At 32.7% G+C, this 16669-nt stretch overlaps 3 pseudogenes across 1 annotated transcript; 2 read left to right on the plus strand and 1 right to left on the minus strand.

Annotated features, from left to right (window-relative positions):
- The first annotated feature begins 6880 nt into the window (after positions 1 to 6880).
- LOC147393327 (peptidyl-prolyl cis-trans isomerase FKBP62-like) lies at positions 6881 to 12697 on the plus strand (annotated as a pseudogene). The gene is made up of 7 exons (XR_015181981.1): positions 6881 to 8033; positions 10699 to 10940; positions 11023 to 11217; positions 11323 to 11412; positions 11523 to 11698; positions 11812 to 11934; positions 12048 to 12697. The product of XR_015181981.1 is annotated as a peptidyl-prolyl cis-trans isomerase FKBP62-like (transcript).
- Positions 7250 to 7801, plus strand: LOC147393328 (beta-amyrin 28-monooxygenase pseudogene; annotated as a pseudogene).
- A 1848-nt stretch (positions 12698 to 14545) lies between the features above and the next one.
- LOC147393329 (pectinesterase/pectinesterase inhibitor 3 pseudogene) lies at positions 14546 to 16318 on the minus strand (annotated as a pseudogene).
- Positions 16319 to 16669: the final 351 nt, after the last annotated feature.

The following is a 16669-nucleotide window of genomic DNA, read 5'->3' on the forward strand; positions in this document are numbered from 1 at the left end:
AAATTAGGAAAGACTCAGAACATGCATAAAGTTAAAAGGTATTATTATAAAAGAAATTGAGATTAAAAAGGTTAAAAATAAGAAATATAATAAAGTGAGGGGAGATGAAGAATAAATGAAATAAAGTGGGTTCCAATAAATTATAATTTGATTGAAGGAGTTTTATTAAAAATAATTGAGAATAAAGAGGTAAAAGAGAAAATATAGTAAAGTTATAGGAGGGCATCCTCTTTCAGGTTAAAAGAGGTAAAAGTAAAAAAAAAAAAATAGAGAGTTTGAGGAATATTATTAAAAAAAATTGAGATTAAAATGATAAAAAATGAAAAATAATATAATGGATTAAAGGGGAAGAAGACAAAAAAAAAAAAAAAAAAATTAGAGGAGGTGAAGAATAAAATAAATAAAATGATTCTCATGAAATAATAACTTAATTGGAGATTTAACCTAAAAAATTATTATAAAAAATTTGATATTAAAAGGGTAAAAGAAAAAATATAATAAAGTTAGGGGAGCTAAAGAACAAATGAAATAAAGTGGATCCTAAGAAACTATAGCTTGATGGAAAATGTATTATTAAAAAAATTGAGATTAAATGAGTAGGAAATGAAAAATAATAAAGTAGACTAAATAGGTAAAAGAGAAAATATAGTTAAGTTAGAGAAGAGCATCTTCTTTCGAGTTAAGGCGGTAAAAGTAGAAAAATAAAATTGGTGGGGTTTATTTAAAAAAATGTTATTAAAGGAGTAAAAGATGAAAAATAATAAGATGAATTAATGGGATAGAAGAGAAAATATAGTAAAATTAAAAGAGGTGAAAAATAAAAAAAATAAAATGGCTCCCATGACATTATAATTTGATGAGAGATTTAACCACAAAACTTTAAATGAATAGGTTTATCCTAGTTGGATTTACCTCCTACAACATTCTAGTTGATTGGACATTTGTGTTTTATTATATAGATTTTTAGTGTTTTAGAGTTTGATGGAAAAAAAGGATAAAAGGATAAATAATAAAAAAAAAAAAACAAGGAACGTGTTATGATATTCCTTTTATGTTTATTTACAAATAAATGAATCTCTTATGAGGAATATATTTACATTTTTAAAAATAATAATAATAATTTTAGTGATATTGGATGTCTTGCATCCCATACCATTGAACATTATGGGTGAAGGAAAAATCCACTACCAAGTCCAAGAAAGTTTCAAAGCATCTCATCAAACATCATGAAGAACAATGATGGTATGACCCCTAGAGAATCTTTCATTATTTCTTGTGAAGTGAATTAATGATCCCAATCAAAATATCTTTGTCTTGAGCAATCATGATAATTGATTTGACTTTAATTTGTGGACATTTTTCTTGCTAAGTTGCTAAATTATTGAGATAGCTAATCTACACAAAATTGATAGGATGTTAGCATTTATCAATTCAATCACATGTCGACATTTATGGGAGTTCTCATCTAAACATTATTTGACATAGTTAGACAGTGAAAGTTTCATAAATAAGAATTCATTTGAATGAAAGATAACTAATATTTTTTTATTATAATTTTAAAATATATTGGAGTTTTTATTATTGACTTAATCATTATTGTGCATTCATAGACAAAGAAGAAATACACAATTCAAATAAGGGGGACTATAAATATTAAAGGACTGGATTAGAATTTTTAAGTCACAATACTTTTGTAATTTATATCCAATTTGAAAAGAGAGAGAATCATGTTATTTAAATGATTTTGTGGAGGAAGAATTTGTAATGAAATTTGAATAATAATGTTTATAGAAAATTTCTCAAACGGGGGGGAATTGTAAATAATAATATATAAGCTATACAACTTCATTTTTAACCTCACATTTACCTCTTGTAAAAACCCTTGATTTTTCTATTCATCATTAGTTACCATCTTCTCCTTCCTCAAAATCCTTTGTCATTGATGAGGTTTGTATTTTGAAGTGGGTAGAGTTTTCAAGCTCAAGATGATAGTAAAAGATTTAACCTATGAGATTCAATATGCATGATTTTGAGAAAAATCATACTTGTACTATTAAATTATATCTTATTGAGATTTTTAAATATTAAAGAAAATAAAATATTAACACTGAGGCAGGAATAGAGCTAGGATTTTCTTCATATAGGGGCAGTTAAGAGTAGAAAAATTTTTGTGGGACAACTAAAATTGAGAAAATAAATAGTTGTGAGGTCAATTAAGAGTGAATTTTTTTTTAAGGGCAATAAAGGCATATTTGTTTATCTATCACAATATCTCATTAAGAATAGAAACTTTTATCTTAAGATGGAAGTGTAAACAGTTTTAGAGAAAAAAAAATTAAAGGATTTTTTCAAAGAATTTGAAAATGGGGGTATTTAAGTCATTTAACTGAGTAGACCCGTAGGTCAAAGGCACATGCTATCAGTTCAAAAACACGACAATATATCCCATATTATTGACCCAAGACTAATTATAAATCGACATACAAAACATATGCAGTCTGCCCGGGATTAACGTGATAAGGACACAGAACTGTTGATCTTTATTCTTGTGTATCCCAAAAAAAATCTATGGTTCCGTGTTCTTTCCATGTAAACATTTGAAAACAGTATTGAGCATTTAATTGTTTTTTTCCAATCGTAAATTTAAATAATACGGTGACACATGTAAACAAACTTTTAATTATGAAAATAAATATATTTGCACTCAAGATGGAAGGACTGTATTAGGCTGATGTTGTCTTGACTTAGAATTCCAACAATAAATTTTTTTCCCCGATGGCTCACTTCATGTAAATACTTTTTTCTTCTTTTATAATACTATTATAAAAAAAACAATAAATCAACTAATTAGTGAGCCACCCAGCTCACCAAACTCTCCCAAAACATTGAAAGCCTGTTCTTCATGAAGATTCCCTTTCCATATATATATAATATTAAGTTTTATTTCTTAGATAATAATTAGTCATGTATGTCATAAAAAATAATCATTGTAATGAAATATTTATTAACATTAGAATTAAAAGACACAATAGTGTAACAATGAAAAAAAATTTAAAATATTATTATAATTACAAAATTAATCTAAACACTTCAAAGTTGAAGAAACTTAAATTAGTAAAATATATATTAATTATTGAATTACTAATAAATAAGAATATTGATCAATATTGTATTATTGTAATAAATTACGAAAAGGAATAACATATTAACACTAGTGATGCTAGTCAAGTTATATAAATGGTACAAAAAAAAAAAAAAAAATTAAACCAATCCATGGACATAGGGCAAGTGAAAATATAATAGTTATGGACAATAGTGGATACATGATTATACTTTCCAATACAAAATTTATTGAATGAAATATATTTATTTTATTTCAATTTGTCAATTTTAAATTGTTAATGAGATATTTTTTTGCTACATAGAGCCAGTGATGATGGAATAAGTAAACAAATGAATCATGCAAAAATAAAATTGATATTTGAGTATATTATTTGCAACGCTCTAAAGGTGCTCCACACAAGCCCTAAGCTATTTTTGAACTTAGCGCTTCAGATTGCACACTTGCACATGCTCACGTTCTATTCACTAAGAGCCAGACTAGCTCTAATATTAGAGCAATCTCAAAGTACCATTTAATTTAGTTGGTAAAGTTTATAAGTAATGATACCATAAACTTGGATGTGCATCACACTTGAGCTACTAATCTTATTAAAAATAAGTTTATTGATTAGAAAAATAATATTAAGTGGTTGACAAGAAGAATTTGGTCCTATAGCCCTCTAAAACATGGGTAGATCCTCTATAACACCATTTTCATATAGCATTAGAGCAACATAAAAAAAAAACACCACCACAGCCCCCTTGTGTTGAAGGCTTAGCTCTGATTTATTAAAAAAAAAATAGCTTTATTTTAATAATCCAAGACCTTGAAAATGAACGATCATCCTGGTCCGATGTGGATACAGGAGCCAGAAGTACTTCGAATATAAGTACTCCTAAAAGTACTTTTTAAAGTACTGTCTAAAGTAAATAGATAATTATTATGTGTTTGGATGCAGATTTTTAGACGTATTGTGAGAAATACTTTTAATAGAGTTTTGTGTTTGGGAACTAATATGAATTTTGTTAAAATGATCAGAAGGCCCTTATAAGTATCCTTTACTATTTTTAATACTATAACTCAAATTATACTCAAAAAAAAATAAAAGTAAATATTGTTTTTATCCATATAAACTTATATAAACTCTTAATAATTATAAACAAATGAAAGATATTGTGAGCAAATATATACAACCACTAAAAATATGAAAAAGCTTTAACCACATCAATGGTTAGTAAATTTGTGTGTAATTATTCACATCAATCTTGTAAGAAGAAACTTTTAACCATGATTGGAACCCTTATAGATAAATCATTGAGTAAATAATTGGAGGAGCTAGAAATTCAAATCCAAATGCTACACTAAAAGGCTACCACCAAATCAATAAATAGTAATATAATATTATTCAATTGCATTTTTGAGGGTATGCTTGTAATTTTCAAAATTTATCAGGGGCACACTTGTCCCAAATGCTACATCAAAAAGTTACGACCACATCAATAAATAGTAATATAATATTATTACAATTGCACTTTTAAGGTATGCTTGTAATTTTCAAAATTTATGAGAGACATACTTGTCCTAAATGCTACACCAAAATGCTACCACCACATCAATGGTTAGTAATATAATATTATTCTAATTGCCTTTTCGAGAGTATGCTAGTAATTTTCAAGTTTTATGAGGGGCATACTTATCTTAATCACGTCATTTTGACGATGTTTTATGGCTCTGCGCAAGAGTAGTTTAGAGAAGTAGCACCATTGATACTTCGTGAAAAAGCACCAAAATGATTCTACAGTAAAGTAGTTCTCTCCTGGAACTACTTATCTAAACACCTTTAAAGTACTTCTGACTCCTTGCAAGAGTTGGAAGCACTTAAAAAAGTCAATCTACACAAGTCCTGAACCTCCAATTTCCAATAAAATTTGAGCGGTGTAGTTTTAGTGTATTGTTGATGTGTCACTCTATTAATCGTAGATACAATGCTACAGGACACTACAAGAAAATGGTGCTACATAGGATCCACTCCCCAAAAGCACAACTTTGCTTTGCCCTCTTAATTTGACTCAAAGCATTAAGGTTGTTCTTTTAATTAGGATGCCAAAGTTTGAAAGTCAAAGCACTATGGTTATTTATTTTCAATAGCACATGCATATGCTTCATGGATGTCAGACCTTGATGGCGTTCTAGAATCTTTTTGATTGTTTGATCGATAACTAAAATCCTTGTCTTTGAAACTAAATCATTTCCTTATGCTTGATAAGAACCTCTCTAAATCCATCTGATAAAAATTGTGACAGTATGACACTCTTTTTTGATACGCTCCCTTCATAGAATTGTAAATCTATCATTTTTGAGTTAGATAAAGACAAATATTTGTGATTTTGTATGGTTTTGTGAAGGGAGCATATAAAAAATGAGGATTAGATTATCACGATTCTTTGATAATTATGGGAAACAAATCAAACTAGAAAATACCTATCTAAGAAACAAAAAAACTAAAATTCAAACTTGAAAATTATAATTATAATCATAGTGAAAACATGTCTTAGCTTAATTTAAGTCGGTCGATGCATACTCTCTTTTTAATACACTGTCTTGTCAATGTCAAATATGATTAAAGGTGGAGAATTATAAATGAGGTCGATGGCTCAAGCGAAAACTTCGTTGCCTCGTTTAAGAAAAATTCATTCTACTCTCATCAGCTGAGAAAGGAGGAAAAATATTGGTTTCTAAAAGAGGATAATATCAGTTGAATTTCGAGGCTAGAAAAAGCCTATCTTTGCTCAATCAACTCATGCAAGCAGACGCGGTACAACATTTATTGATGTACGTTTGTCCTTGTCATGACTTTCTCTTCCACATTATTCCAATTTAACAGCTAGCGCCTAACTTTTCCAGTGTCCCCACACCACCAAATCATCGCCATCAACAACAATTACAACTCTTTCCCCCAACATCTACCCCTCTAGATTTTTTTTTTTTTTTTGTATCTTCCCCTCTAACACCCTTTTCCAAAAGCACCCTAACCAATGTAAGCCCCCACTCTCTTCCACATGATTCACCTAACTTTTCCATTGTCCACACACCACCACCACCATCGCCACCAACAACAATTACATCTCCGGAATAAATTTTTTTTTTGGCTAAGCATCTTTCCCTCGTGGATATTCTAAATGGGTTTGACCCCATTGTCTAAGAATGTTACAAAATTTAGATTTCAATAAAAGATTTAATAAATAAAATAGGATTTGACTTCTAATAAAAAAATACCACTTAGACATTAATTCTTGACGAATAATTATCATTTCAGAAATAATTATTATAATTTATCATTTTAATAAATAATTATGAAAATTATATTATTTTGATAAATTTTTCTATTTATTTTCAATGGCACATGGCCTGAGGGTGTTTGTTGAACCATCAGTTTTATAAATAAATGAAGATACTTTAGGAAAAAAGTACTAATATGTTAGTAATTAATCAATACAATGTGTTTGTATGGGAAAAATCAAGAGTTATTAGCAAAATGGTTAATTCGAAGGTATTTTGTCCATTTTTACATGCCATTTTCATCAATCTCTTAAGAAGATTGATGGTCGGGAGGGTATGAAAAAAGTAGACATATTTTCAAAATTTTAATGACTATAAATTGATACAACAACCTTGAACCGAGGTGCAACCAAATTGAAACAAAATTTGGTCCTATATTTAAAATTAACAAGGAAAGTCCTTGGGGAGGCTCCACCTGAGAATTGAGATTATATATATTTATTCTTATTTTATACTAGTTCTGATGTCAGATATATGTTCATCACCTTATTCTTTTAGATCTCTATGAATTGACCAAATTAAGTAGCAATAAATAATTGAAGTTTGCAACCTATTTAAACCAACCAAACTCTCCTCCTTTTGCGAACACTTGTCCACGTCTTATAATTTCCATCAGCCATGGAATTCTGCTTTACATCTCTATCTCTTCTTCTCATCTGCTTCTCTGTTACTCTTGCAATCTTCACTTACAAACGCTGAGCCCGCGGTGGCGCTAACAAGCTCCCTCCGGGTAGTCATGGATGGCCCATAATAGGCGAAAACATCGAATTCTTATATAAAAAGCCCGAAAATTTTCTTGAAGATTGAATGGCAAAACACTCACCAGATATCTTCAAAACAACAATACTTGGAGAACCAACCGCGGTCATTTGTGGTCCATCGGGCAATAAATTCCTCTTCTCCAATGAACAAAAACTTCTTGTTGCATGGCGCCCACATTCGATGCACAAGCTTTTCCGCAGCTATAAAACTGTGGCACGCCCTCCCCCTCCCCCACCATCCGACACCGCCACTAATGCACCACGACCCGATGATTTACTCATCTTACGTGTCCCTGGGTTCCTAAAGCCCGAAGCACTAATGCGGTTCATAGAAAAAATGGATGAAACCACCCAAAACCATATAAAGATGTATTGGGAAGGCAAACATGAGGTGAAGGTCTTCCCTCTATCAAAAACTTACACTTTGTCTTTGGCGTGTCGATTCATCATAGGCCTCGCTGACCCTGATAGAGTCGCGAAATTTGTTAGCAAGTTCGATGATATGACCGCGGGGCTCCATTCGATACCTTTGAATTTCCCCGGGACAATATTTTATAGAGCTAGTAAAGCTGCCACTTCAATTAGGAAGGAACTTTAATTGACAATCAAGGAGAAGAAGGTGGGTATGTCAAAGGGAGTTCCGATGCAAGATGTATTATCGCATATGATCGTTGCTACCGACCCAACGGGACGATTCATACCAGAGATCGAGATTGCGGATAAAATTATGGGTTTACTTGTTGCAGGTTATAGTGCAGTGGCTACTGCTATAACATTCCTCATGAAGTATGTTGGATAGAATCCCCATGTGTATGACAAGATTCGAAGTGGTAAGCTATTATTATTATTATTATTATCAAATCATGTCAACTCGGATTATAACATGAGTTGGGGTTTAGTTCGATTAATTTATGTAAATCTGTGAAAGTTTCAGATTTTTTTTTTGTTGAAAAGATCGAGGGTAGGCCAAAAAGTTTCACAATTTGTTTCCATTTTTTTTTTCTGAAATTTTGACAAAGTTTAGCCTTTATTTTGTGATAGATCATATAATATATATAACTATTCAGATTTGATTATTTAAATAGTTCCCTAAGCTATACTAATTACTACAATCTACAATTATTAATTTTTTTCAATTTTTTTTTTTTTGTCTTTTGGGAATCAGAGCAATTAGAAATAATAAACTCCAAAGCACCTGGACAAGCTCTAGAATGGGAGGACGTACAAAAGATGAAGTATTGAAATAATAGTTGAATGATTTGACACTGGGATGCTGACCTCATCTATTGTTCTTGTTTGTTTGTTTGTTCTCGTTGGATGTTTGATGTGTTTCGAATTAGATTTGTTTGATTAGTGAGGATTGATCCCCTGGATTCAACTCTTTATAAAGTAATTTGGGGTTGATTGTTGATAGATTGTTTTGAGGTTGGGTATCCCCATAGATGAGAATAAGAAAGAAATAATCTTATATGGTAGCTAAAAACTATGTTGATATTGAGATCTCACCAAATAAGGGTTTTTTTTGTAAGTTAAAATATTGATTAAAGGATTTTGAAAATTACATAGTAAAAATGATATTTTCGTATATTTGAAAACTAAACAACGGGACTATAGTAGGGTGGTTGATTGCAATTTTCTTGATTTTTGACCAAATTGACCCAATTATATTGAGTTTAAACATAAAAGTAAGGGCATTTATGACCACTCAACTTTTAATGTCGAACTACTTCTATTCCACCATCTCTCATTATAATAGTAAGGATAAAGATATGAAGAGTTGACACCATGTGGTGTAGACAAAACAGGTGCATAAGTGCATTTGTTGGAGTTTCACTAGAAGGGAAGATTGTTGTGACACGGAAGGATACTAACCTATGCTTCTACGGAAATTTTTATTTTACTACGAGTGAGATTCTTCTTGGAACAATGGATAGACCAAAAGCTATGGATCCATTGTACTCTGCCCTTGAAGACCTGTACTTGAAGCTATAATGTTAGCTAGCTATATTCAATTACCCTGGTAACCATGTATATTCCACATGTGAGTATGGGTCTCAGTTCAGAATTCTATAATTCTTTGGGTCCTTAATAGTTCTTTAAAATTGCATTTTTTGTTCTAGGAAATAAGGCAGATTGATCTGTAACTGTACAGTTTAGATTCCATTGATTGATTCATCTCTTTGTTATTATCATCGGGTTGTAATGCACAGTGCTCCTGGTATTTTTGAAGTACATACATGAATACCTATAATTCGTGTAAATTTTTTTCCTCATATAGAATGAATATCAAAAATGCTTCATTGACTTGGTTTTTTATTAGACTTCTAGCCTTCTCGAGCCTTTTGGGTTGCATACGTGAAATGTTTGTTTCTCCCGCATTTACATTTTATATGTTAGTTTAGTGCTTGAATTATATCAATATGTATTTTGCGGAATTTCAAATTGTTACTGAAAAATATACTTTTGCGAAATGAAATCTTCAATCTTATTTATTCAGCAAATGGTCGTCCAAACAGGCTTCAAAATTCTTGACTGAAATGCATATATTCTAAATGGTTGTCTTCATTGATAGCAAAACTGGATTTCCTATATTTAGTTTTATTTACGTAGCTATTGCAAAAATCTCACTCTGTCCTCATTAAAAGGAGAGAGAAAATCTGTTTTAACAAGACATAATCAATGTTTGTTCATTAGTAACCCTTTTTGTTTCCTATTTTGTGCCTTTTTACCTTACTACTTGTTTGGATGGTGGTGCTCAAATCCATTATTTCTTATTTACTTTGTTTAAAATCAATCAAACATTTACAAATCTAAGAAACTAGGAATTTGAACTTTAGGAAGACTAAAACAAACTTAAATCCTTTTTTGATCTAGGTGCTTCTTAATATCAAACTGTAATCGTTTTCATTTTGATCTAGTTTTTAATTTTCTATTGCATTCTTCAGAGAGCAATGCTATGCTAAATGTAGACACTTCAATAGTTGAACTCACGTTCAAGTGCCATTTGTTTTCCTACTGTGAGGCCAATTTGATAATAAAAAAGGTTCAATGAACAACTCTTATGACCTGCTTGTAACGCGGGGTTGAGGGAGTTGCTGCAACCCTACCCTCAAAACATGCCCTCTCTCTCTCTCTCTCTCTCTCTCTCTCTCTCTCTCTCTCTCTGTTGGGAAAATAGCTTCTCTAATTCACCAGTGTATTTTGCAATACACTTCTTTATCCTAAAATCACAAGCAGAAGATGCTTCTCAAAAACTATCATTATATCCATGTAAATCGACACTCTTGCATCTGTTTCTACTTTTATGTACATGGATGCATGCACATATTTATGTAGGTCTAATGTATGTGCTAATATTTGATGAATCTGTATGCTTTTGTTTGCATTATTTGTGTTGTATTTAGTTAATCTAAATATCTAACCGAATAACAATTTAGTGAGATGAATTGGACTGACTGAACTTTTGCATTTATTTCCTTTGTCAATGGAGTTAAGTATGAAGCTTGTCTTGAAAGTGGAACCTTAGTTTCAAAATCTGAAGGAGTGGAGTTCACAGTCAGAGATGGTTTGTTTTTAATACCCAATATCTCGCCTAATACAAGTTCTCTAATTGTTTGTATGAACAATTCTGATAGAGAGTGTTTTGTTTCATCCAAGACAATTCTGCCCCGCATTGTCACAAGATGTAAAAATGATGAAAACAGGAGAAAAAGTCATCCTAACTGTGAAGGCACAATGTAGGTTTGATTCCATTTAATCTGTCCACAACATCGGATATGGCTTTAGTTTGGGTTATTGACCTCTGTTGCATGGTTACAGATGGATTTGGGGAGAAGGGTAGCCCAACTTCTGCTGACGAAGGTTCCATCCCACCCAATGCCACACTTCACATAACTGTTGAGTTAGTCTCGTGGAAGACTGTGACATAGGTAACTGATGACAAGAAGGTTATAAAGAAGATACTCAAGGAAGGAGAAGGCTATGAGCGCCCAAATGATGGAACGGTGACTAAAGGTAAATTGACCAACAGTCCAAGTAGTTATTTATGCTTCATTTTATTATCTGGGAGTTGACGAAGGGAGGAATGTGGTGTCTTAACATATTTATATTTATTGCCAGTGAAACTAATTGGGGAGTTACATGATGGAACAATATTTTTAAAGAAGGGTCATGATGATGAGGAGCCATTTGAGTTAAAGATTGATGAAGGTAACTATATTTTCTTGTAACTTGTGATTGCCGTTTTTTTTTGGGCGGGTGGGGGAGGGGGGGTGGGTGGTGGGAGTATGATGTAGGTACTAATTGTAACAAGCAAACAGATCAAGTTATCGATGGACTTGATAAAGCCATGATGACTACGAAGAAGGGTGAGGTTGCATTCGTAACTATTGCACCCGAATATGCTTTTGGTTCAGCTGAATCGCAGCAAGAATTGGCCATTGTGCCACCAGATTCAACTGTGTTCTACGAGGTTGAGCTTGTCTCCTTTGTCAAGGTCAGTAGTGGGTACTTGTGTCTCTACTTTATTTTTCCGTGGTTGGTTTGCTTCATTTGGTTGAGGATGTTGAAGGAATATAAATATAAACTTTTTGTATTTTACCCATTCAGGAGAAAGAGCCATGGGATACGAACACACTGGAGAAGATTGAAGCTGCTGGGAAGAAAAAGGAGGAAGGAAATGCATTGTTTAAAACTGGAAAATATGCCAAAGCATCTAAGAGATATGAAAAGGTGAAAAATCCGTTTATGGAGTTTTGGGTCTTTTCCCCTTGTCTAGGCATTGATGTGGTCGTTAGTAGGCTTATACATCAAGACAAATCTAATAAATCTCTGCTGGAACTTAGGCTGCAAAGTTCATCGAGTACGATTCTAACTTCAGTGAAGAAGAGAAGAAACAGGCTAAGACATTAAAGGTAGTTAGCAACCTCAACAATGCAGCTTGCAAGCTGAAACTTAAGGACTAAAAACAAGTGGAGAAGCTGTGCACAAAGCTGTGCATAAAAAGGGGAAGGAAGGCAAGCCAAGCTAGAGAAGTTGAAAATTTGAATGTTAACTGGGGACGACCTCAACATGAACTGAATGAAAAGAAGGATTAGGATCAATGCTAGGAGATGATGCTGGTTGCCAACCTGTCATAACCCTCTGTATTCATCTAATTGCGGAATCTACAATTTTTTCTAAAAGAAACACTACATAACAAAACAATAATGGTTTGATCTCCAAGAAGAATGTGCATTATGTCATGGAAACATGTGGCAACACCACCCTTCTTTATAGCTCAGAGGGAGATTATCAGAGATGGCCCTGTGGACAATCATATACACTATCGTACCTTACGCACTGTTATGTTGGTGTGTAGTGACACCCACCCTCTGATGAAATCTTGGTTGTACTCATTGAATATTAAAATACAATTAACTTTTGCCTTATTACTATATTTTGGCAAGCGTCGAACATGTTCATTTTATTTGTTAGTGTGTCCTTTGGAAGCCAATTTGTAAGGAGTTTTAGACGGTTAGGAGACTTTTCTTCTTAGTTCAATGCCAAGTTTCCTAGTGAACTTGATGATTTAATTGGCCGTTCTGGAATATAACACAGATTGTTTTGAATGTCAACACAACTTTCCCTGGGGTGTTATATTATCTTGAGGTGAAGGCAGAAGGCCACATTTTGGGGGCTTTGTCATTGGCTTCTTATTTTATAATTCGGATACTGTTAATCATGTTTGTGTGTGACCTTGATTGGGTTCTTGGTTATGCTTTCCAATGTTTGATTTCATAGGTTGTGCCTTGGTTGCAAGCAATGATGGTAGGGTGTCTGCGCGTGCGCCAAGGCTTCATATTATTAAAAAAACCATAATAAAATAAAAAAAGAAAAAGAGAAGAAGACACTAGTAGAAACGATAGTGGCACGAGAACAATAAGAGAAATCACTTTTCTCTAGAGAAGAAACCCTTCTTGAAACTTTAGCAATTCCAGAATTATAACATAATGAAAATTCTGGAGTTTATGTGGCTTTTAGTACATCTTCCAACCATTAAAATATTAAAAAGCCAAACCGTTTTAACTGTTAGGACTAAGACTATGTAGTTTTGATACCTTTAATTTGTAAAATCAATGAAGTCTAAATAGCCTTGAGATGTTGACATTTAAGTCAAATAGCATAATGAGCCTCCAAACTTTTGATCTGTTCATAGTGTTTTTCTTGGTGAAAGTTTCAGTGATTTGTAAGCAGATGAACCCATCCACGTTCAACCTTGATCTTGTTCTATCCATGGATACGTATTGACTATTGATATTAACTTAACAGTTATTGTATTATTTGAATTCTGTTGATATTAACTTTATTTTTCCGTGGTTGGTTTGCTTCTTTTTAAATTGTTTGGAGAATTTATTCAAATGTTCCAGTTATTCTATATTCTAATTTAAATAAAACCATTTAAAAAGAAATAAAAAATAATAATAAAGAAAAAGAGAAATTAGTTTTTTCAAAGTCTTAAAAGTCTTCCGTGGATTGAAAAGTGAAAGATTAATTTTATTTGTTCAACAGATTATTATTACTAGTCACTTTATGAAAGAATCTGCTTTCCAACCATCTTTAGAAGATGGGAAAAGGTTCTCTCTTCTGCCCTTCCTAACATCTTCTCTAAGTTGTTTCTTAGTCAGTTTCTAAGTTGCTTCTTAGTCAGGAAAAAAAGAAAACAAAAAGAATTAAAAACTAAAAACAAAAAACTAAAAAAGTGGAAGAAAACGGGGCACATGTGATGCAGTCAACATTGGAAACTTAAATATTCATCTATATAATTCATATGTAATTTCACAAGCCAATTACTTGTATTACCCGACTTGCAATTTGTTGACTGCGACTAGGGTGTCAATGGGACATAGACACTGGACAATCAAATTATTGGAGAATGGGTTTAAAAAAAAATCCATAAGAGTATGACCATCGAATTTGGAGGTTTAACAAACAATACCACGATTCTCTAATTCATCAATCACAATGAACGAAATAATAGTAAAACAAATCAGAAAAATAAAAAACAAAATAAAAATCATAAAACAAGAATATGATGGGCATCCATATTGATTGAAGAACAAAGAAGAGAAAACTGAATCAAAGTACCCGTCCATTCCGATCACCTCGCTGGAACAATGACATCACTTATAGCCGTCTACATCACAATTGTCCTTCAATACTCCTTCCATGGTCTCCCAAGATAAGACGGGATACTACTTTGAACGGGTTTCAAATCGGAAGTTGCACCGATTCTACATTTCTGAATTACAATTCCTATGTTCTGGTTTGGATTAGTTCGTCCCTGGGCTATGAACATGTTCTTCTACCCTGAATTCGGATGTCGTGCATGGAGATTGCAGTCTTGTAATACCATTGCTGTATTTCCAAATATAAAGTCCACTGTACCGGCTACTAGGCAATTTATGTAGAATTGACGAAGGGAGTGTACGTAGAGGGTATCTTGGTACACTAACATATCACATTGGTAGAATGCTGACTTATCGGATCCAACACGGAGTGCCATAGCTTGGTGCTTGGAGGGCCCTGTTGTGTTTCGGAAGGTTACGCCCCGGGCTAAGAGCCCTTCCCCTACCACAGCTGCAACATATAGAGTAATCAAGAATTATTATTAGATAAGATATATTGTAGTAAAATGTATATAGAATCAATAGGTACATTATATCTCTCATGTTCAAATGGAGTTCAAATCAGCTTAAATGATCAGGTGAACTTTTATTAATTAAAATTTCTTTAAAATTCATATTAAGTTATGTGATACAAAATCCACATTGATCAGAGATATCTTCTAATAAGGTTGGTAGATGAGACTTAATAAACAGTTATAATAGTGAGACTGATTTTCAAAGAAAATGAGCAATCCGCATCAATAAAAGTATTGTATCCAATCTAAAATCCCAAGGCAATATATAGAATAAACAAATCATCTAATATAAAATGATAGGAGTTACTGAAAATTATCTGAAATGTTAATATGCCAAAAATAACTAGAAAAGTATCAAATAACCAACCTTCTCTAACACAGCAAATGCAGCCTGCACAGGAGTCATCCTTTGAAATGGAAGTAGAGCTGTCGTGAGCTCCCAAAGCTATACACATTGACTTTCCTTGTATAATCAGGAATTTGAGAATCAGAGAGTGCAAGAATGCTAAAAGCCATACATTATGATCAAGAATATTTCTTTAGTTCAGTCAGTAGTAAGGTAGCTATCATAAAGAAGGCAAAACACTAGATCTGGTAATAACACGTGATACCCACAATTGGTACCCTTGTTGATGCCACTGATTACCTGTGAGCACACATAGGACAACATATTAGCAACTCAAAAAAATCAAAACAAATTTATGAGCATGATATAAGGATGATAAGAAAAAATATAAAATTATCGCTTAAAGTGAACAACATCTAGCAATTTAAAATGACATAATCAGAAAGTGATCAAATAAGTATTCACAGTTAAGTAAACATGTTTATAACATCATTAAAAGTGTCTGGAGAGTTACCAGGTCAGGAATTGTAGGAAAAAGTGCTTGTGACAAATCAACACCCAAGTTCAGCAGTGCTTGCGTCAAATTGTTCAACAACCTACTCCAAACTCATCTATCATTAGGCAGGTCTTCTCGACTTCATTTTCCTTTCTTTCATAATACATATTATATTCATCTAGAAAATAAAATTAAAAAACTTACATGTGGTTCAGAATATATTTATTTTTTTGATGAATTTATCCATAACCAAGGGAGTTTCACCACTTGAATAAGAACTAAACAAACCAGCGGAACTGTAAAGTTCCATGACTAACCCTTGAGAGTAAACACCCGCAATGCTTACGGTGCCTCTCTCAATTGTGTGCTCTGCTTGCTCATTTAACTCGTCATTCGTGCCAAGACGCTCGATTGCACTTGGTCTACCATGCCATAATTGGGTTTGAGGATGGAATGCCATGTCTGCATTAGAGATAGCTCTCTGCAGAGGTTCAGCCACCCTACTGCTCTTTCCAACAGTAGGGAATGTATGTGTCCAAAGAGATACAAGCAGAGGCATGGCCTTGTTTCCTAGTCCAGGGTGGTCATCCATTTCCTTGTAGGTGACTCCAGTGCTCAAGTTAGATTACACTGGGTTATGTGTGTTTGCAAGCATGGTAGTTATGTTATTGACATCAAACTTTCTAGTAAACATCGTTGCTAGACCAGGGTCATTGTTTACCGCATGTTTTACACCCCTAAATACTACCCCTTAATAATACTTATGTTCAGTACTAACCACATAATACTTCTAAAGATGTAACTATATTAAGTACATCATGAATGTGTAGTTGATTGACAAAAGAAAATGAAACAAAGAATCTACAGTTTGTTTTGGGGTCTTTAGGTCTCCCTAGCAACATTGATGGTCTTTTATTGAAGAAATACCGAAGATATATAGTTA

This window comes from Akebia trifoliata, chromosome 10, assembly GCF_017979445.1.
Source record: "Akebia trifoliata isolate Shusen 1 chromosome 10, ASM1797944v1, whole genome shotgun sequence".
Taxonomy (NCBI): domain Eukaryota; kingdom Viridiplantae; phylum Streptophyta; class Magnoliopsida; order Ranunculales; family Lardizabalaceae; genus Akebia; species Akebia trifoliata.